We start from the raw sequence: 22,942 nt of genomic DNA, 5'->3' as shown, positions 1-22,942 counted from the left end.
AACAAGCTGCCTCCATGAATTTTCATAAAAGAGTAGGTAATAAATAATAAATATTTAATTTAATAACTAAATAAATACAATAAATATCCATTGTACACAGACATGGAGATGAGCAGTGTTGTCTCATTAAGTAGCCAGTTACCTCAAGGTTATGAACCTAACCTAGGGTAAAAGAAAGTTGTATCATCTCTGTGATTCCCACAAGAGTGCAGAGACCTAAACATTCAGTTCGAGTCTGTGGAGGCTTATGATGAAAATTGCCTAGCAAAACCTCTCAGGTAAGCACAGTCACTTGGGCATTCTCCACTGCCCTGCCTCCCATTTTACCTGGCACTGTCAAGGGTTTCATAGTTCTCTTAAAGGAAGAATGGACTGAGAATGCCAAGAAGAGATCTGCACATAGACCTTTTCTTTCTACCCTTCTTTTAACCTAAGTCAATGGCCACCAAACTTTAGACTAAAATTCCTCTGAAATTTAGTGTATTGGATTCCAAGAAACTATGAATATAAAACTATATGGGCCACTTAAGGAAAAAAATCAAAGGTAATTTTGACCATATGAAAATTTTCATTATGAGTTAACTTCAAAAATCTAACCTTCACATTAAGTGGTGATTTCACTATATTTGCTATTTGTTATTAAGTTTCCTAGTTATAAAACAATAGAATTATGAAAGACTATTAATATCAACTGACCTCACTTTTTGTAGTACCAAAGAAGAAACTGAGAAACGGTCACATGATGTGCCCACTGCTTAAGGTTATAGAGACAGTTAATGGGATTTGTAATGGGATTACAAACTAACCCAGTCCACTGTGCTTTCCGCTAACTATCTATTAAAACACAGTGTACTTCATCCCTGGGAGCTGATTACCTATCACTGAATCCAATTGGGGATTATTACAAATCCTATCTGCCACTAATACACCACATTCCATCCTTATTAACTTGGCTTTCCATTTAACTTGTAATCTGATACATTATTGCCACTCTTCTGAGAATGAAAGAGAGCTCAAACAAATCTCACAGTGTGTAATTAATGTATTCCTGAGAAGTTGTGCATAAATTGATTCATTTACTCCCATATCTCATTGTACTATAGCATGACCAAAACCCCAGACTGGCTCCAAGGGAAAATGAAGGGCACTTAATAACCCAATGAGGGGAGTAGGCTTCCAAGGAGAAACCACAGTGTAATAAAACAATTAATTAACGGTAATATAAGCAAAAGGAAACTTATTTGGGTAAAAGAGACTTGCCCAGAGACACTCATAAATGATTGTTTCAGTCCTTTAGTATTTAACTAGCCAGCACCCACTACCTGCCAGCCATTCTTCCAGATCAGGAATCAACAAACTGTTTTTGTAAACAGACAGATTGTAAAATTTTAGACTTTGCAGGCCACACAGTATCTATCACAATCACTCAACTCTCCCATTGTAGCACAAAAGCAGTCATAAACAATATGTAAATGAATGGGCAATGCTGAGTTCCAATACAACTTTATTTACAAAACAACTAAGTAGGCTGAATTTGGGTCATAGGTCATAGCAGCTGATCTCTGTTCTAGATGTTGAGGACCCAATAGTGAACTAAGCCCAAAGGTTCTTGCTTTTGTGAAGTTGAAATTCTCTGGGGAGGCAATGGGAAAGCAGACAAAAGTAAATAAACCAACAAAGAAAGTAATTTCAGATGGCATTAAGTGACATGGAGGAATCCACTGTTAACTATGTCTTCCAACTAAGAGTTTTCAAATCTGGCAATTCAACAAGATTTTAGAGGACTTGGCAAAATTTCAGATTCCAAGACATCATCTGGGAAACATTTTGGTTTGGTGGGTCTAAAATAGGGCTTATGGAAAATTACTTTTTAAAAAGTTCCACAGATGAGGTTGTAGTTACTTCTTGGCCACAGCCAGCCACCCAGAGGGAACAAGTAGTTGGACCATAGTCCCTCAAGCTCAATTGGCATAACATACTACACAAAAACATTGTTCCACATTCTACTTCAGTGAGTAGCAACTGGGATCTTAAAAGCTTGCAAGCGGCCATCTAGATGCAACGATGGGTCTCTCCTCGTCCAGAGCAAAGAAGAATGAAGAAAACCAAAGACACACGGAAACAATTAGTCCAAGGACTGGTACACCATGTAATCTTCAGCCCACATGACTATGAGACCAGAAGAACCAGATGGTGCCCAGCTACCACTGTCTACCACTTGGAGGGGGATCTGTGTAGGAGATCCTGGATAAAGTGGGAGAACAATGTGGAACAAAACTCAAAATCATTAAAAAAAAGGGGGGGGGGCAGGTTTGCTGGTCTGATAGAGCATGATGGAACCACTGAGACAATAGTCAATAACTGCCCTTCAGGTCTGGAATTGAACACACTCTTGTGGCTTCCAGCCAAACAAAAGACAAGCATACAAGGTGAACATTTACACTAGGTAGATACACTCCTTGCAGAGAACAATCATGGGAGAATAGAAGGACTGTGTATGCATAGAGAAACAGTCAGGGGGCAAGAGTACATGGAGAGAAGGACACAGGGAAGAGGTAACTATGGGGTGGAGGTGGGAGGGGAGCTGTTGCATTGTAGGAAATTGCAGTCAATGTCATGAGACAAAGTGTATGTGAGCTGCTGTACAGAAAGTGAATTTGCTCTGTAAACTTCCACCCAAATCACGTTAAAAAAAAAAAAAATGTTCTGCAGATGAAGAAAACCAAAGATGCATGGTTAACAATTAGTCCAAGGGACTAGTGAACCAAATTCAGCCTGTATGATCATGAAACCAGAAGAACTAGATGGTGCCTGGCTATCACCATCAACCACTCTTAAAGGGATCAGTGCAAGAGACCTGGATAGAGTAGGAAAACAATGTAGAACAAAAATCAAAATCATGAAAAAGACCAGGTTTGCTGGTCTGGTACAGCCTGGGGAAACCCCCAAGACTATGGCCCTTAGTTACTCTTCAGGCCTGGAGTTGAATTTACTCCCATGGCTTATAGCCAAACAATAGACAGGCATATAGGGTGAACATTTACACCAGGTAGATACACTCCTTCAAATGATCAATCATGGGAAATCAGAAGGGTAGATTTGTACAGGGAAGATAGCTCAGGGGGCAAAAATGCATAGGAAAGAAGGACACAGGAAGAAGGAACTACAGGGAAGAAGTGGAAATAGAGTTGTCACACTGTGGGGAATTGCAGTTAATGTTATGAAACAAAATGTGTATGAACTGCTGTATGGAGAATGAATTTGTTCTGTTAATGTTCACCCAAATCACAACAAAAATTAAATAAAAAGTTCTGCAGGTGAGGTCTCTGGACAAACCACCTTCATTTTTGTAAGTATGGTTGAGAATAGTTGGATTATAATGTTAATTTATTTGATAGAAAAACAGAGAATTAGCAAAGCTGAATCAATGATCTACTAATGAACCAACTTCTCACTATTCAAAAGTCAATACATATAGTGATACTGCCTTGGAAACCCAAGGAGGGGTCGCTATGAGTTGGACCCAACTGGACAGCAATGAGTTGGTTTTTTGATATGCATTATAAATAGCATAGCTGATTGGAATACTTACACTTCACCTATATAAGAAAGCTAACTATATGCATGTGTTGTAAATTCCATGCTAATATATAAGGGTTCCTCAGGCTGGTATCTTTGTATTAGAGGGTAGTTGTTCATATCTTTACTACAGGGTGGTTCATTACAAAATGTTGTTTTCACCAAACAGGTTTTATGGTGACAGCTGGAGACGTGTTATAGAAGCTTTATAAGCAATTATAAATCATCCCTAGATATACTGAGCAGGCTTCAAATAAATAGATAAATAAACAATCTTCTTGTCACAAAAATATGAGATGGGGAGCAGCACATGGGAATACACTGATAGAGTGTAGGCATCTCCTGATTTGCATCTTGCTGGTTTTCTGCTGACAGGTCTGTAAAACTGATAGACAAGGACACACCTTCAGCATGACTGAGCCCGCCCAGTGAGCAAGAAGCACAGCACTCTAAGGCAGACTGCAACTAATGTGGGTTGCTACTCAAATCACATCAAAATGTCAAACAAGTCCATCACATGTCATATTTTACTAATTCTAGGGCTCATTATTTGAGCTGTGTGTCAAAACTGCTATCTTGACACTACTTTAACACTTGGTGTCCCGGAATGTTGATGGAAGGCTTGGAGACATCTGGTCAACTATTCTTGTCTCACAGATGAAGTGGCAGTGGTAACAGTGGAGAGAGGCAATAACAGGCTGGGTGGGTTTTCAGCAAGAAATATATAACCGCCATTTTTGAACTTTCTTTGATGCCTCTCTATTGGAACAGTTTTATTGTGAAGTATAACATGCAAGTTCCTAGTGCATAAAACAGAACTGTATCGATTAATAAAATAATAGGTATTATGTAACTACCATTCAGATCAAGAAATAAAACTGTCAGCATTCCAGAGCCTCCTACCTGCCCATTTCCAATTTAAATCCCCTCCCTCCTGCTAAATTTAAGCACTATTCTGAATTTTAACATTATTATATCTTTGTTTTCTTTGTAATTTTATCTTCTGTAGATTACAAATCATATTACACTTCAGTTTCTACCTGTTTTTGAGCTTTACATCATTAGAATCACACAGTATATATTCTTTATGTCTGGCTTCTTTTGCCCTATCCTCAGCATGTGGGATTCACTATGTTGCCACTTTTAACTATAAGTTTTTCTCCCTTTTTCAGTATCATATAGTATTCTATTGTATGAATATATCACTATTTACTTATCCATTTTATGACTGATAAACATTTTGTTTATTTTCAGTTTCCAAACCAAAACCAAACCCACTGCCATTGAGTTGACTCCAATTCAAATGACCCTTTTGGACAGAGTACAACTCTCCTCTTGGGTTTCCAAGGCTGTAAATCTTTATGGAAGCAGGCTGCCTCACCTTTCTCCTGTGGAGTGGCTGCTGGGTTTGAATTCTTGACCTTTTGGTTAGCAACTAAATATTTTAGATATTCATAATTCATCTTTGGCTTCACTATCTGATTTCCTTCCCTTTTATTCTTCCTTCCAAACCTCCTATTTGATATCACCCAATTTCCTTTCCGAAACAGCATTTTTTTTTTTTCTCAATGAGAAAATAAACTTGTAGTAATGTCTCCAAATAAACAGCCACATAAGCACTCAAATATTTTAGTACAAATATGAGCACTATAATAGGGAAAAAAAGCCTAAATATTCCTTAACAAATGCTCATCAAAATACATATACAATATACCTTTACAGCCTATACATATGCAATATACCTTTACAGACTAATTATAAGGAATATCTGTAGGTGTTTTCATGTAAAAAGATAATGATAAATTATTAATTGAAAAAAGTTATAGAAGTGGATGTACAATACGATACAGCTTTTATTTTTAGAATACATCTCACTTTATAGACATATATGTAAGGTACCTCTATGGAATGAAAAGCAGGATTGGTCAAAGACTATCATTTTCTATTTATACACTTCTGTATGTTTCAGTACTGTAGTTTGTATATGTTTATATAATAATGGAGCAAAGTGAGCAGAATATAAATTGGATCTATGGAGGGCAAGTACAGGAAGGAGGGTGAGAGCTCCAAGGATCCTGGTGTCCAGAGCATCCCAGGAGGGAGCCAGGAACCAGAGACAGGGCTACTTATCTGCCATGGTCCCTAACCATTAGAGTGGTCGGCACACATGTAATAGATCCATAGTGACAGATTCTTAGAGTATCAGGAAAAGGTTCTTCACCTGACCAAGCTACGGGCAGCACCCATCTTGTATTTGGTTATGGCCAGGTCCCAATTGCTGACTGTGGCCAGTAGGAAGTACTGCAGCACCAACACCTTCCTTAGAGAAAAGGAGCTCTGGTGGCGTAGTGCCTAAGGCATTTGACTGCTAACCAGAAGGCTGGCAGTTCAAACCCACCAGTCACTCCACGGAAGGAAGATTGGGAAATCTACTTCCATAAAGATTTACCACCTTGGAAACCCAAAGGCAGTGACTTGGAATCAACTTGTTGGCAGTGAGTTTGTTTTTTTTTTTTTGGTTTATACAAAACCAACAGCCAACATTATTTTGGATGGAGAGAGGTTGAAAGCATTCCCCTTGAGAATGAAAACAAGACAATGATGCCCTCTATCTCCATTCTTATTTAATATTGTACTGGAAGTCTTCTTGTTGTTGTTGTTAAGTGCCGTCGAGTCATCTCCAACTCACAGCGACCCCATGCACAGCAGAACGAAACACCGACTGATCCCACACCAGCTCCATGATCCTTGCTATATGTGAGCCCATCGATGCAGCCACCATGTCAATCCATCTCTTTGAGGGCCTTCCCCTCTTTCATTGATCCTCTATCTTACCAAGCATGACATCCTTCTCCAGGGAATAGTCCCTTCTGACAACATGACCAAAGTATGTGAGATGAAGTCTGCCTATTCTTGCTTCTAAGAAGCATTTTGGCTGCACTTCCTCCAGGACAGACCTATTAGTTCTTCTAGCGGTCCATGGTACTTTCAGCATTCTTCATCCACACCACGACTCAAAAGCGTCAACTCTTCTTCGGTCTTCCTTGTTTATTGTCCAGCTCTCACATGCATATGAGGTGATTGATAATATCATGGCTTGTGGCTTGAGTGAGAAACTAATTTGTTGTGTAAACTTTCCCCTAAATCACAATAAAATATTCACAAGAGGAAAACAAATCCCTAGAAATAATGACTAACCTCATAGCACTGACTGCTTCTAGTACTCAGATAACCCATTGCCATTGAGTCAATTCTGACTCATGGTGACCCTATAGGACAGAATAGAACTGGCTCATAGGGTTTCCAAGGCTGTAAGTCTTTACAGAAGCAGACTGACTCATCTTTCTCTGTTGGAGCAGCTGGTGGGTTCAAACCGCTAACCTCTTGGTTAGCAGCCAAATGCTTAACCACTGTACTACTGGAACTCCTTAACACCCTGGTGGTGATCTCTAAATGTCATATGCTGATAAAATGAACTAAGGCTTCTCAGGGAAATAATTGATTCCAGATCTGAGGCAGAAAAGATACAAGGTATATATGGAATGTTTTATGTTCCTGAAAGCAAGAAAGTTATTAAAAATTACTGGGGTCAAGATCAAAGGACTTAGTAGCCAAGTTGTAGGCAGTTCCTCTACTAAAGATGAAGCCATTTGAAAGTCAAAAAGAACATTAACTGTAATGGATTGAGAAACATAAAACATGTTAAAATTTTTGCATTCATAATTATACTAAAAAACAAAAACTTCAATAATATCTTTGGTCACCTCTGAAGAATGCTAATGAAACAAGTTATTATTCTGAAAACTGCATTGAAAATGTAAACATATATGTTGTCTTCTTCTGCCTATGTTATACCTAAGCATGACCGATGTTTCACGAGAGGAAGCATTTATTAGTAAGATAATCCCAGCTGGTCAATTAAAAAAGAAAATGATAGAATTAGTCATTACCAGGGGTGGAAGAGAGAGGAAATGAGGAATTTTTGCTTAAGAGGCACTGAGTTTATGTTAATTGTTGTTGTTGTTGTTGTTGTTATGTGCTGTCGAGTCGGCCCCGACTCATAGCGACCCCTCCTTGGGTTTCCGAGGCAGTATCACTACGGAAGTAGGATTGCCCAAGGAATAATTTGGAAAAGGATAATGAGAATAGTTGCACCACTTGAAGGATGTAATCAATGTTACTAAATTTTACATGGAGTAATGGTTGAGATAAAGTATATTCTCTTGTGTATATTTTCACCACAATAAAATTAAAAAATAAAATAGAAAAAAAGCAGCCTTCACAGTCTTGTCTAAACAAGTTTGTACTTTTCACAACATAACATAATCACTTTAGAGGGTAGAAATAATAATGCATCCACCCCTCAGAGTTATGTAGCATTTATTTACTAAAGGTGATTTTAGTTTTACTAATACAAAATTATCTTTAGTAAGTAAATATTACACACAGAACAAGAGACAATCATTTGAACAGAACAAAGGGAGACTCCATCACTTAAATCAGGAAAGGGATGCATCAATATTGTATCCTTTCATCGTACTCATTCAATCTGTATGCTGAGCAAATAATCCGGGAAGCTGGACTGTGTGAAGAAGAGTGTAACATCAATATTGGAGGAAGTTTCATTAACAATCTGTGATATGCAGATGATAACCTTGGTTGCTGAAAGTGAAGATGACTTGAAGTACTGATGAAGATCAAAGACTACAGTCTGCAGTATAGATTACAATTCAATATAAAGAAAACAAAAATCCTCACAACTGGACCACTAAGCAACAGCATGATAAATGGACAAGAGATTGATGTTTTTAAGGATTTCATTTTACTAGGACCCCCAATTAACGTCCATGGAAGCAGCAGTCAAGAAATCAAATGATGCATTGGACAAATCTTCCTCAGTCCTCAGGCTGATGGCTTTGCCCTGAGGTGGGGCTAACCCAAGTGATGCTATTTTGAATGGGCTCATATACAAGGAAAAGCCGGACAATGACTAAGGAAGACCAGAGAAGCACTGATGCATTTGAATTGTGGTGTTAGTGAAGAATATTGAATATACCATGGACTCAGAAGAACAAACAAATATGTCGTGGAAGAAGTACAGCCAGAACGCTCCTTAGAAGAAAGGATGATGTGACTTTGCCAATTGTACTTTGGCCATGTTATCAGGAGGGGCCAGTCCCTGGAGAAATGTTTTATACTTTATAAAGTAGAGGGTGAGCAAAAAAGGAGAAGATCTTCAACGAGATAGATAGACACAATGGCTACAAAATTGGGCTCAAACATAGGAACGATTATGAGGATGGCGCAGGATTGGGCAGTGTTTCACTCTGTTGTACGTACACTACCAGGACACGATGAGTTGAAAACGTCTCAACAGTACTTAACAACAAAAACAGTGCAAACAAAAACAACTCAAAATCCCTGGAAATCTTGGCCAGAAATGTTGTAAAATAGTGATAGAAACATACAGCCAGCCTGTCAATTTCTGCATTTCCTCATCCCTACATTTTAGCATTGGATCCCTGGCATTTGGCATGAGCAGGTAACTTAGTTCTTCGTAAGTATTTAACAGAATTAGTACCCTAAAAATTAGGGCAGAATCATTCAAGAGCTCCTCTAAAATTGATAAAAACACAAGTAGCAAATTGAAACCGACATAAATTATGTTGAAAGTCTTTTGCTGTTTGAATTTGAATTTAAACCCAGACTTTGTTAATCAGTGCTTTTGCCAGGGTGTATGAAATCCAGCCACTCGTAGGAACTTAACCAAGACAGAGAATTATGTGCTCTTCAGATACAGCCTATCTCTGAAACCCCATTTGTTGGGTTAATACCCTGCCTACTAATCCAGGAATAACTTTCATGCTCAAAACATTGTGGCAATGTGGAGTCTACAGGAACAGAGCCTTGTAGATGAAGTTCTCAAGGGAAATATTTACCTTAATTCATATTTGGGAAGGATGAGTGAAAAAGAGATAGAGATTGATTTCCATCATTAAACTCTCAGTATTTATTTTTCACAAACAGCTTTTCTACAATTAAGTAAAAAAAGTACATCTATGTAAGGTTATCTAAGTTAGATTTGCTGTTGTTGTTAGGTACTGTCAAGTCAACTCAACTCATGGTGACCCCAGGTGAGAGTAGAACTGCCCAATAGGGTTTTCCTAGGATGTAAACCTTATGGGAAAAGATCACTAGGTCTTTTCTCCCATAGCATGACTGGTGAGTAAAAACCACAGACCTTCACAGTTAGCATCCAAGCACTTATTTATCATGCCATCAGGGCTCCTTAAAGTTAAGTTTGTTGTTATTTTTGTAATGTGCTGTCAAGTCAGACCCAACTCATAGTGACCCCTCCTTGGGTTTCCGAGGTGGTATCACTACAGAAGTAGATTCTCCAACCTTCCTTCCAAGGAGTGGCTGGTGGGTTTGAACTGCCAGTCTTCCAGCTAGCAGTCAAGTGCCTTAGGCACTATGCTACCAGAGCTCCTAAAATTAGGTTTAGTGAGGAATAATTTAGATACATGCAAATGCACTGTTGCCCAGCCGGATCCGACCCATAGTGACCCCTTCTTGGGTTTCTGAGGTGGTATCACTACATAAGTAGAGTGCCCAAACCTTCCTTCTGAGGAGTGGCTGGTGGGTTTTTACCACCAGACTTCTTGTTAGCAGTCAGGTGCCTTAGGCACTGCACCACCACATACAGTAAATTTTAAATAGCAAGTTACCTGTTTTAATTGTACAATTATATACATTTTGACAAAGATAGTAATAGATAACAATTTTGCACTCTCATCCAACGCAGTCCAGTTGATTCTAACTCATAGTGACCCCTCCTTGTGTATCTGATGCGGTATCTACGGAGGTAGATTGCCCAGTCTTTCTTCCGAGGAGTGTCTGGTGGGTTTGAACCACCAGCCTTCTGGTTAGCAGTCAAATGCCTTAGTCACTATCCCACCAGAGCTCTCATTTCTATTATCCCCCAAATTTCCCTTGTGTCCTTTGGTAGTTAAGCCCTTGCCTCCACTTTAGCCTGTCCAACAATAGATTAGATTTGTGTCTCTGTACTTTTGCCTTTTCCAGACTATTATATAAATGGAATCATATAGTATGTCACCTTTTGTGTCTGGCTTCTTTCACAAAATTCTTTTGTTATGCATCCATATTGTTACATATGTCACTAGTTCTTTCCTTTTTATTGCTAAGTAATATTCCACTTAAGGATCCCTGGTGGTACAGTGGTTAAGCACTTGGCCACTAACTGAAAGGTTAGTGGTTCAAACCCATCAGACACTCTGCAGGAAAAAGATGTGGCATTCTACTTATGTAAAGATTACAGCCTCAGAAACTCTATAGGGCAGTTCTTCTCTGTCCTATACAGTCACTATGAGTCAGAATCGGCTCAATGACATATAACAACAATAGTTAGTATTCCACTTATGGATGTACCAAAATTTGTTTATTTATTTACCACTTGATGGGCATTTTGTTTGTTTCCACTTTGGTGCAAGCATGAATAAAGCTACTATAACCTTTAATGTACAGGTCTTTGATTGGACGTATGTTTACACTTCTCCAGGAGTATGATTAAGGAGCTGTTGTGGTGCAGTGCCTAAGGCATTTGACTGCTAACTGGAAGTTGGTGGTTCAAATCCACTAGCTGTTCTGCAGAAAGAAGATGGGACAATCTACTTCCATAAATATTTACCACCTCGGAAACCCAACTGGGGTCTCTGTGAGTTGGAATTGACTCAATGGCAGTGAGTTTGGTTTGGTTTTGAGGACTAGGATTGCTGGGCCATTTGCAGTGTTGTATTGTACTTGGAAATCGTTAACAATTGGCTCTCCCTCTTTGCTCTCTCCTGCAAAACAAGCTCTGAGTTGCAGCTTTTGCCAGTAACTGTGGTGTAAATACTTCCACCCTAGCTGCTTTTAAGCTGCCATCACTGAATGTGGAATTGGGAATAGATGTATGCAACTGGCTCCAATATAACCCTGGTCATATATATTTTACTTTATAGAAAACTGCCAAACTGTTTTCTAAAGGGGATGTACCACTTTGCATTTCCACCAGCAGTAAATGAAAGTTCCAACTGCCCCACACCCAAGCCAGCATTTGGTATTGTTCAGGTATTTTTTATTTTAGCTATTCTATTAGGCGGATCATTGTGGATCTAATTTGCTGTTATCTAATGATTAATGATGTTGAATATCTTTTTGTGCTTATTTACCATTTGTATTACATTTTTGCTGAAGTGTCTGTTCAAATCCTTTGCCTATTTGGTTTTCTTATTATTGTGTTTGAGAGTTTTTATATATTCTCAATTGCATGCCCTTTATCACGTATATGTTTTCTAACTGTTATTTTCCCAGTCAGTGACTTCTCTTTCCATTTTCTTCACAATGTCTTTAAAAAAAACAGAAGTTCTTAGTTTGGATGAAGTCTAATTTATCATTTTTTTTCCCTCTTATTGTGAATGCTTTTTCATCCAATCTGAAACATATTTGCTTATTCAAGTTCACAAATATTTTCTCCTAAAATTTCTTCTAGAGTTGAGCTGTCCAATATAGTAGCACCAGCCACATATAACTATTTACATTTGAATTAAAGTTAAATAAATTGAAAACTTCAGTTCCTTAGCCACACTAACCACATTTCAAGCTCTCAGCAGACTCACTGGCTAGTGGCTACCATTTTGGACACAGCAGCTATTAGAATATTTCCATTATTATTCAAATCCCTTTAGACAGAACTTTTCTGGAAGTTTTACAGAAGTTGTTGGTTTTACATTTAGTGTCCTATATATTTCAAGTTAAATTTGCAAATGGTATGAGGCACAGGTAGAGTTTTATTTTATTTATTTGTTTGATTTTGCATGTGGATGTCTAATTGTTCCAGCAGCATTTGTTGAAATCTGCTTTTGTTTTCCTCATCATGTACTTTTTTTTTTTTTTTAATGATGGGTAGTGAAAAAGGAAGACAGAAGAATTTATGTGTTAGAACTGTGGTGTTGGCAAAGAATATAGAATATACAATGGACTGACAGAAGAACAAACAAATCTGTCTTAAAAGAAATAGAACCAGAATGCTCCTTAGAAGTGAGGATGGCAAGATTTTGACTAGTTTACTTTGGGTATGTCATCAGGAGAGACCAATTTCTAGAAAAGGACAGCGTGCTTGGTAAAGTAGAAGGTTAGTGAAAACAAGGGAAACCACCGGTGAAGTGGTTTAACACAATAGTGCAACAATGGGAGCAAACATACCAAAGATTATGAAAATTGTGGATCCTCTTTTATCACTTGATGGCAACTAACAACAATAGAAAAAAAATTATGTGTGAAACAGAAACAAAGACTTCCATTTTAGGTTTTTTTTTTTTCCCCTTCTTTAAGAAAAAGTTATACCTGGGGATAAAACACCTGGAGTAAATAGGCCTAGTAAATGCAACATGCCACTCCTCAGAAGGAAGGTTGGGCAATTACTTCCCTAGTGATACCGCCTCGGAAACCCAAGGAGAGGTCGCTGCAGACTCCACAGCAGTGAGTTTGGGTTTTGGTAAATGGAGTGTGACAATCGCATTCCTTAATGCACTTTGTCTCCCATGCCACACGTATTTCTGACAACCTGCTTTCTAGGACTAAGGGGATTCAACTGTAAATACCAAGTAGAGTAGGCCTGGTTTACATAGAAAGCTGAAAACCTTGGGACGGTCTGCCTCTTGCAAAGAAGCTACTCAACAGTATAATCAAGGTAGGAAAACATCTTTCACTCTCTCTATGTGTAGAGATGAGCCTCTGCAAAGGGACCTTTATTAATGGATAAAAGGTACAACCAGGGTTCTTCTTTCTTTTCTTTTTTTTTTTTTACATTAAGTTTAGTTAATGGAAAAATGTATTTCTCACTTGAACTTTGAAATTTATCTTTTCTCAGTTTAATTTTATTTTACAGAAGAAAGTAAATATTTGAGTCTAGGTTTTATCACAAAACCTTCCATATTTTTTGTAGCCTTCCATTTCTTTTGCTTTATTAAGTAAATTTTGATAAACATATTTTTGTTTAAAGAGCAACCATAGGATTGATTGCCATGATTTAGTGAGTTTTTTTCAAATAAATCCAAGTAGCAATGAAACAAAACATATTTCTTTAACTAGCTAGACATTTTAGAATCCAAAAATTATTTTAACATAAATGTATTTTTATTTATTTGGAAAGTTTCCAACATTAGGGGACTCTGGAGTATTACTGGAATGTGTTTTAGCCAACATTTCAGTTTAGACAAATTATTTAGAGCAGAGGTCAATAAACTTTTTCTATAAAGGACTAGATAGTAATTATTTTAGGCTTTGTGTGCCACATGGTATCTATCACAACTCTTTATCTCTGCTGTTACAGTGCAAAAGCAGTCAGAGACAAGATGTAAATACATGTGCATGGTTGTGTTCCAATAAAACTTTATTCACAAAAAAAGTCAGTGGTTAGATTTGGTCTATGGGCCATAGTTTGCCAACTTCTGGTTTAGAGTTACAATTCTTAACCCTCATCCCCTGAAAAAAGGGAAAATGTACTTAGATGCAATTTTTTGAAAAATATATGTAAAATTCAAAGGTAATTAAAGTGATTGTATATATTCCAGGAGACTGATATTTTTAATATGCAAACTATAAACATAATTTTTTGGTAATGCAGTTCATAATTTTTATATATTCTTTTTCTCACTTAAAATTTTATATTTTATCATGCACTTTTTTAAATAATAAAAGCCCCATTAAATTACATGAAAATTTTTAGAGAATTTTTGTTGGAATTGTTTGATCCAAGTTTATCACTTCAGTGGTTACTTAAATAACATGCAATCAACCCACATTAGACAGAATGTTGGAAATCCTCCACTCCTTTTAATGACAAGAATAAGACAGTGCCAGAGTAGTGGCTACTGAGTTCAGAATATAGTTATAATTATATGGTAATAAAGATTAATTATCACGCTCAACATGGTCTAATGTTAGACTTCCAATTCCTGTAGTGCAATAACTAGAGGCACATTTATGATAAATCATCAGATTAACTTGACAAAAGACACATGCAATTAAGAAAGTTAGAACCCTATGTCAATGGAAATAACAGTCAGAAGATTTGGGTTCCAAATCTGACCTTGCCCATCACTACCTGTAGGGCTTTGAGCAAATCACTTACACTCCCTATGCCACAGTTTTCTCTTCAGTGAAATAGGGTTAATGTAAGGACATATTCACAGGTTCTATGATGACTGAATAATAAACTAAAAAAACACACTGCCGTCAAGTTGAATCTGACTCATAGCGACCCCCTTCTTGGGTTTCTGAGGCGGTATCACCACAGATAGTAGATTGCCCAACCTTCCTTTTGAGAAGTGGCTGGTGGGTTTGAACCGCCAGCTTTCTAGTTAGCAGTCAAATGCCTTAGGCACTATGCCACCAGAGCTCCTGATAGAATAATATAACCCCTGTAAGGTGCTTAGAAGAGAGCCTGGCATGTAGTAAATGCTCAGTGACTATTTCTATTGGTGTCATTATTATTTGAGTGACGAAACTTATAATTTAGCTGATTCAGGGAATTCCTACACTCTTCTGATAATAACTAATTAACCACAAATGAATTTTATTAATCTTGTGTACTGTTCTTCTAAGCTTTGCTAGGTGACTGGCTACTGGGCTAAATGCATAGAAAGATGTTAATTGCTGCTGGTGAAAAACACAAATGTATTAGCCATCCTTAAGAATTACTCACATTTCAACAAAAATTCAGTGCCTAACTCAAGGAATGAGTCACTAAGGTTGGAAATCTTTATGTGGTGTGTAGTTAATAAGCATATTTAAGAACAAAGAAAATTTTAGTGGAAGGGTGATGTGGCTGGAGTTTCTCCGGCCTCACTATGTCTGCCATTTTCAATTTTCAGAGTCTGTTGACTATAATCTTGCTGCTTATATGTACCTGGGCTTATGTCTGATCTTTGACCCCCAGTGTCCTGGACAGAAATAAAACTGGGCTGTTGGGTGTATTTTGGAAATGCACCAGAATTGGTGACTAGAAGAATCCTTATGTTGCAGTACGCTGTATAGTGATGGCCTTCAGCATCCTGTTCATACAGTAGCTTGGAAAAATGCCAGAATTTAATTGCCATCAGATGTCAATATGAAAAGGACTTGCAAGAAATAATGGAAAGGATGGTTAACCCTTTTATCTCTAAACATTGAGTGAGATAATTTCCAGCCATTTTTATGTTATTGGACCACTGTTCTATGTGGATAACTAAGATGTAACCATTTAATACTCAAAGAGTTTAAAATGTCTGTAACAATCAACCTCAGTTCTGTCACTACAATATTACATTCTGCAAGTGTCTTTCTGTTGTCTCAGATACCTACTTTGTGAGATATTTCTCAGGCGTATAGTAGGAAACAAAATTGGTAAATTACTCAAGTTCCTTTTACTGTGATTTGGAAATGATAAGCCTTTACAGAATGAGACCTTTTTTGGACTAGCTTCTTTTATTGGGGGAAAAAAAATGATTTATGTTGGTAAGAATTGCATTCATATTTTACTTTTCCATTGTCCCCACCATTTTTAATGTATGTTAACCAAAGTACCTCTACTCTTAGCAAACTCTAGTTTATTATGGGTGTTTAGCTATCTACAGTAAGACTATGCAGTTCTTAAGGAGGGAGATGAATGAGATGTGACATAGGAGTTTTGGGAAAAAGTTCCTATTTAACATAAGTTTAGACTAGCCAACTGGTATACTAGCCTATGGTCAAATATAGATAAATGTCTAAAGTATAAATTTCACCAACTAGCTAATTTGTCTCTGAAAAAGACTCCATTCTTAGGATGAAAGGAACAAAATACAGCAATTATAGAATAATGATCCTATATGTTTTTTCATTCTTTTTATTTTCAAGTCTTTGAAAATGAAACTTACTTTAATTGATCCAAAATACAAACTGTATTTTTTGTTTTATTTTTAAATGCAGCACTTTAAATTAGTTTACATTTTTGTCTGTCAATTTGAACTGGAATTTCATGGTCGTTTGGTTCTATACTTACAAATAGTTGACGATAAATAGTTTTCAAATATACGTATCCATATACCTTGGCATAAATGTCTTTGAACTTTGATAATGAAGGAAGACCCTCAGTAATTTTTAGTATAGGCAAGAGGAATGTTGGAAATAGAACATACACAGGTTTTAAAAAGTCATTTATTTAAGTTTATGGTTAACATTTCTTAAGGTTCAGCTGAAATTCAGTTAAAATTTCAAAAGCAGGGTTTTATGTAAAAAGAAATGTGATCTTTCTTAGATTTACATAAGTAGTGCATTATAAACTAAGGTGTTCACTATTCATGTTCAAATGTTGGTATAAATGTAAAACCTTTGGTAATTTGACCTCCAATAGGCATTGAATATTTGAAATTCAGTCCCATTTATCTTTTGGCTTAAATATACACAATTTACCCTAAAGGAATGGAAATTTTTGATTGTCATAGAATTTTTAGGACTCATTAATCCAAACCAAACCCACTGCTGTCAAGTGGATTCTGACTCATAGCAATCATATATGGCACAGTAGAACTGCCCCATATGATTTCCAGGGCTGTAATCTTTAGGGGAGCAGACTGCCACATCTTTCTCCTGTCGCTGGTGGGTATAAGTTGCCAACCTTCTTATTAGCAACCAAGTGCTTTGAAAACTATACCTCCAGGGCTCCTACGAGGTCAAGGGAAGTCAAATTATCCAAGTTTTGGAGGTTTTTTGTTTTTCTTTTTTTTTAACTGTAGGTTTCATTTTATGTAAGAGGAGTTTATATCTAAGCTGAATTTTTTTCCTGTTGTATACCAGTTGCCATCAAGTTGACTTGTGCTTGTGGCAGCCCCATAATGAATCAGAGTAGAACTGTGCTCCATGGAGTTTTCAGTGGCTGGTGTTTTGGAAGTACATTACCAGGCCTTTCTTCTGAGGCTACTCAATAGATATTGTTCTCACTATTAATTTCCCCAAGAAAAATTAAAAGAAATTTTATTTAAAGAAAAAAAAAAAAAAAAAGAAAAGAACAAAGAAAATTTTAACTTACTCTACAATATCTTTTCCTCAAATAATGCCAGCCAATCCTTCCTGCAGCTCATTCCCCTGCACCTCCACCTAAAGGGTGAGCACTGATAGCTCCAGCCTGGCCTGCTGCTCACTCTTGCAGGACTTAATCCAAGAGTACAAATGGAGGTCCCCAGACCAGCACCCTCTCTCTTCACCCCTGGCTACAGCCTGCACAGTGGGGATCTTAGTAGATGATTTTGGACACTCAAGCCCTGCATCTCCACCCCAGAAAGAGCCACCCTTTGTTCACCCCATATGCGCACACCTTCAGCATCCTTTCTGAGACAGAAAGGATGAACTCAGGCACATGTGCAGGCCCTGGGAACAGGTTCAGGGCCATGTGGGCTAAGTATCCTAAGGACTCAAGTACCAGAGCATGGTACAATGGAAGGGATGTGTTCTTTATGGACACACTCCATGGCCTGAGGACTCTATGACACAAGGAGGCCACAAGCAGAAGAAGGTCAGAGGTGAATCTTAAAGGCCAGGGCCTAAAAGCAAGGCCAGTTGGCCTGGGTCTCATAGTGGTACTGACTGTAAATGATTGATGAAAAATCTAATAATTAGGGAGGTTATATGACTTCCCTGCTGGCAAGTGATAGAGGTAGATTAGTAACTGAGATCTCTTCCAAATACTGGGATCTTTTTCCTATCTTCCTAGAAATTGATCAGTAAACTCCTGATAATCATACACATAATAGCAAGTTAACTTATCTTTTAGATGAGGACTGGACCAAGATTCAGCCCTAGCTAAAATTTTATGTATATATGTGGCAATTCAGTATGGACAAAAAAGGGAGAGCCCACTCTCTGTGCATATTATTAGGCAATTGACATTAACACTTCTACCTTATCCCCCCACTAATTAGTGTGAAAATCCTGCTATACACAAAATTGAACAGTTGGAGAGAGCTATTGAATGTTGCAAAATTGGGATATTCCAATTACTTGAGAGGTAGATAAAATGGCAGTAAAATAGCAGACTTTAAAAACTAACCTCATGGTCATTAAAGGAATTACAAACTGATTTTAGAACTTTCATCATGAGAAAGTTCACAGCCTTAGGTGGCACAGTGGTTAAGTGCTTGACTGCTAACTGAAAGGTCAGAGGTTCAAACCCACCAGCCACTCTGTGGAAGAAAGATAGGGCAGTCTACTTCCATGAAGATTTACAGCCTGAAAACCCTTTGGGGAAGTTCTACTCTGTCCTATACGGTCCCAATGAGTCAGAATCAAATAAACTCAATATCAGTAGGTCTGCCTTTAAACTTTAAGAGGTCCCATCAACATCAGATCTCAAGTTGACCTTGATGTATCTTCTAAAATGAATTAGCACAGGGAAGTATTTCCAGCATATAGAAGTATACAGAAAAGAAGTATTTCCAATGAATCTTAAGTCAAGGTAACCTTCAGATTTGAAATGTCAAAAAGCTACTAGCTACTATAATACCTGTATCTTTATTCTTTTAAAATGAAGAAGAAAAAAAAATGCAACATATTATTTGTTTTTGAGAAGGCACTTGTCAGATTTAAAAACTTGTCTGCGCTCCTCCTCTCCCCCTTTATATTCCAAGCCCCATCACTTCTAAGGAACCTAGGCTCACTTGGCAGTCTTCATGCACCTTTCTCTCCCTCAGAGTTATCCACTTTGATCCAGGTTAACTTGGGTCTCCAGAAAGTTGTTTAAGGAGTCATGAGCCAACTAAAAGCTTCAGGAGCTGCCCAAAGCTAACAAAAGTCCTGCTTGGATATAGGGAATTTGTCAGAGTCTTTAGAGAGGATTCTCTGGCCCATCTGTCATGGTTTCGCTTCAGATATCTAAAATCCCTCAGAGAGAAACCATCCACAAAAGAACTTTTAAGATCTACCACTTCCACTTACATTCCTCAGCCTCAGTCTTCTCATAACACCTGGTCATGCTTCCTTCTAGTTCTGATTATGCTGTAAAACCACAGACCCAAACCCACTGCCACTGAGTCAATTCTTACTCATAGTGACCCCCATTGGGTTTCCAAGGCTATAAATGTTTATGGAAGTAAATTGCCTTATCTTCCTCCTGTGGAGCAACTGCTGGGTATGAATCTCCAACCTTCTGGTTAGCCACCAAATGTCTTATCCACTATACCATCAGAGATACTGCAAAAGTACAGAAGGCTTTCATATTGAATAACCTCTTTGACGTGGCATCCAAGGTCCTCAAGAGCTGACTTACTTCTAAAGTTTGAACTTTCCTCTTTCCCATAAACAAAAATGGATCTAAACACCCAGTGTCTACAGTAGTTGGGCCGGTAACTACATGAACAGGGCTGGCTAGATGTGAAAACACAAGCATACATGGTTTCCCAGGCTCTTATTTCTACTTATAGTTTTACCATATTCTGACTCAGATTGCAATGATCTATATTCTTCCCAGGAGCTCTGGTAGCATAGTGCCTAAGGCACTTGACTGCTAACCAGAAGGCTGGCGATTCAAACCCACCAGCCACTCCTTGGAAGGAAGGTTGGGCAATCTACTTCCATAGTGATACTGCCTTGGAAACCCAAGGAGGGGTCACTATGAGCCAGGTCTGACTTGACGGCAAATAATAACATCAATATATTCTTCCTATCCTAGAATGGGACCTTCTTAAGGTGAGGGACAGACTCTCATTCATTCCTGATTTCAGAGCAGAGTATCTGAAACATGACACATGCTCAACAACCATTTGCTGATTAATTGAAAGGGATATCCCTTTATTGATTGATTGAAAAGGATATCAGGAAATGGTCTTTATTGATTAATGGGTTGGTATTAGGTGAATGGATAGCTGAAACAATTGATGATGAAAGAATATGGAATGCTTTCAATTGAATTGAGCAGAATGAAGTCTAAACATAGGCAATAGACTTACAGACAAGAAAGATCAATGCCAAATTTGGGTTTGGGATTAAAAGAGCAAAGGATCCATCTGGTGGACCTAGCACTCCTCATGCTAGGCCAAGGTTCCCTTTCTACATGCCCGTGGCCTTCTGAACCTTCCTCTACATAGACTACTCTCCTTTGAAATAATCTGTATACATATATGTCTCCCACCACCTCCCTTTAAGGCAGATATCTCATTATATGAGGAGCACAATGAATGGCATATAACAGAGGCTAGCCAACATTTGGTGAATACATGAACCAATGAAGGAGGCCTTTTGAAAACTCTGAGATGTAGAAGTTAATGCACTTAGAAAAGAAATTTATTTCCATTTTGTAGCTGTGGAGCTGAGGCTCAGGGAGGTCCATTGGGTTCCCTAAAATTACAAGTGAGAAAGTAGTATAGCATGATAACAAATTCTGCTCATCTAAAGAACACATTTGTCCTTTTGATTAACAGAAATATTTAAATATAATTACATTTTAAAATATCTGGACTGAGAGGTTGAGTTTTTCCTTTTTTATTTGATGCAGTTATTGACCTCCACCAAAATTCTGTTAATACAGTGAATCCACCATAAAGTTTCATTTGAAAGAAATAACATAATTATGTGCAGTTAGAACCCAATCAGTCCTTTATAGTTAATGGCAATTGCAAGTATTGACTACCTAGCATGTGCTAGTTAGCAAGAGCATGACTCAACCAATTTCCCATTTTACATATGAGAAAACAGGCTTGGGAAGGATAACCTGCCAATTCTTTCATGACTAGCAAGTATGGAAGCAGGATTAGACCTGTATTTATCTGACAATGATGGTCATACTCTGGGCCACTATGTGTGGGGACTTTCATTTGCTGAAGCTGTTGAGAATGGCAGAGAGAGATTCAGCCTCAGCTTTTCATCCCCTTCCCTGGGAGGAATTAATCCAAGACCCCCCTGGGAGGAGCCTGTACAATACTATTACATGGCCCTGTGGTAATCCTTTAATCATTGCCCTTACTACCAAAACAAAACAAAACAAAATCCACTGCCATTGAGTCGATTCCAATCCATAGTGACCCTACAGGACACAGTAGAACTGTCCTTTTAAGGTTTCCAAAGCTGTAAATCTTTATGAAAGCACACTGCCTCATCTTCCTCCTGTAGAGCAGCTGATAAGTTCAAACCATCAACCTTTTGGTTAGCTGTTGAATGTTTTAAGCTCTGAGCCACCAGAGCTCCTGTCCTTACAACAATTTATTGTAAATATTGTAAATATTCATTTAACAGTCATTTATTTAGAACTGTTCTAGGCACTGGGCACTGCAATAGAGAGGACTGATAAAATTTTCTATCCTGTTCTTGTCCCTCTGATAGATTGTGCACTACATCTAGGCAGGGGCCATGCTTGCCTTCCCACTGAATTACTGAATGAATGAGATTCTGTGTACCAGGGGCCACAAAAAGACAGACCTCAATAAACTGCTTTGAGACAACAGAATATAAATCCAAACTATACATAAAGAAACATCTCATCTGATGCTCATTTTAGGACAAATGAGAATTGCTTAGTATTGATGCGCCACACACTGAACACAGAACCAAACACAGACGGGGAAGGAAAATAAAAACATTAATTTGTTTACTCAAACATAAGTAGAAACTAATTGCTCTTCAACCTGAACATAATTGTTTCGGCCTGCAGGCTGAAAAGTGTTCATTTCAAATAAGGTTTATTATGGGAAAGAAGTGTCATGTGTAAATACCTATGTTAATGAAGTTGAGATTCTATCATTAAAATCCTAAGAATCCCAACCCCAGGTTGCACTTCCTGTTGTGATCTGTACTCTGTTTGTGTGTCACATGATCATTTCTCTTATCATGCACTCGTGGTGAACACAAAGACAGAAAATGCATCTATGGTGACAAAAGACACAATTACTTTGCTTTAATATCAATGATCCCAGAACATCTGTTATTAAATCCCTCAGCTTGCAGAAGCACAGTATGGACAGAAAGGAACACTTAGTGAGGGAAGTATTCAATCAGGTCCCCAGATGCCATTTTACCTACTGAGTGTGCCTGGGGGTATACGCCTGCTAGATGGTAATTAGATGTTTTTTAAAAAAACGTCCAAAGATCTGATTTCTCTCCACCATTTTCTCTGAGAAAAATTTTCTCAAACTCTTATTCAAAACTATAGAAAGTGCTTTATAGTTCCAATTTTCTGAAGGTGTACTGTGTGTGCATGTGTGTGGGTGTGTGTGTGTGAGAGAGAGAGAGAGAGAATGCTGATACTTGATGTTAATGGAAAGGTCTTTTAAATTTGATATCAATCCATTATAATAAG

The sequence above is a fragment of the Orycteropus afer genome, unplaced genomic scaffold, assembly GCF_000298275.1.
Source record: "Orycteropus afer afer isolate SDZICR_OR568_19922 unplaced genomic scaffold, OryAfe1.0 scaffold00149, whole genome shotgun sequence".
Taxonomy (NCBI): domain Eukaryota; kingdom Metazoa; phylum Chordata; class Mammalia; order Tubulidentata; family Orycteropodidae; genus Orycteropus; species Orycteropus afer.
The sequence above is the reverse complement of the archived record's forward strand: the minus strand, read 5'-3'. Positions refer to the sequence as shown.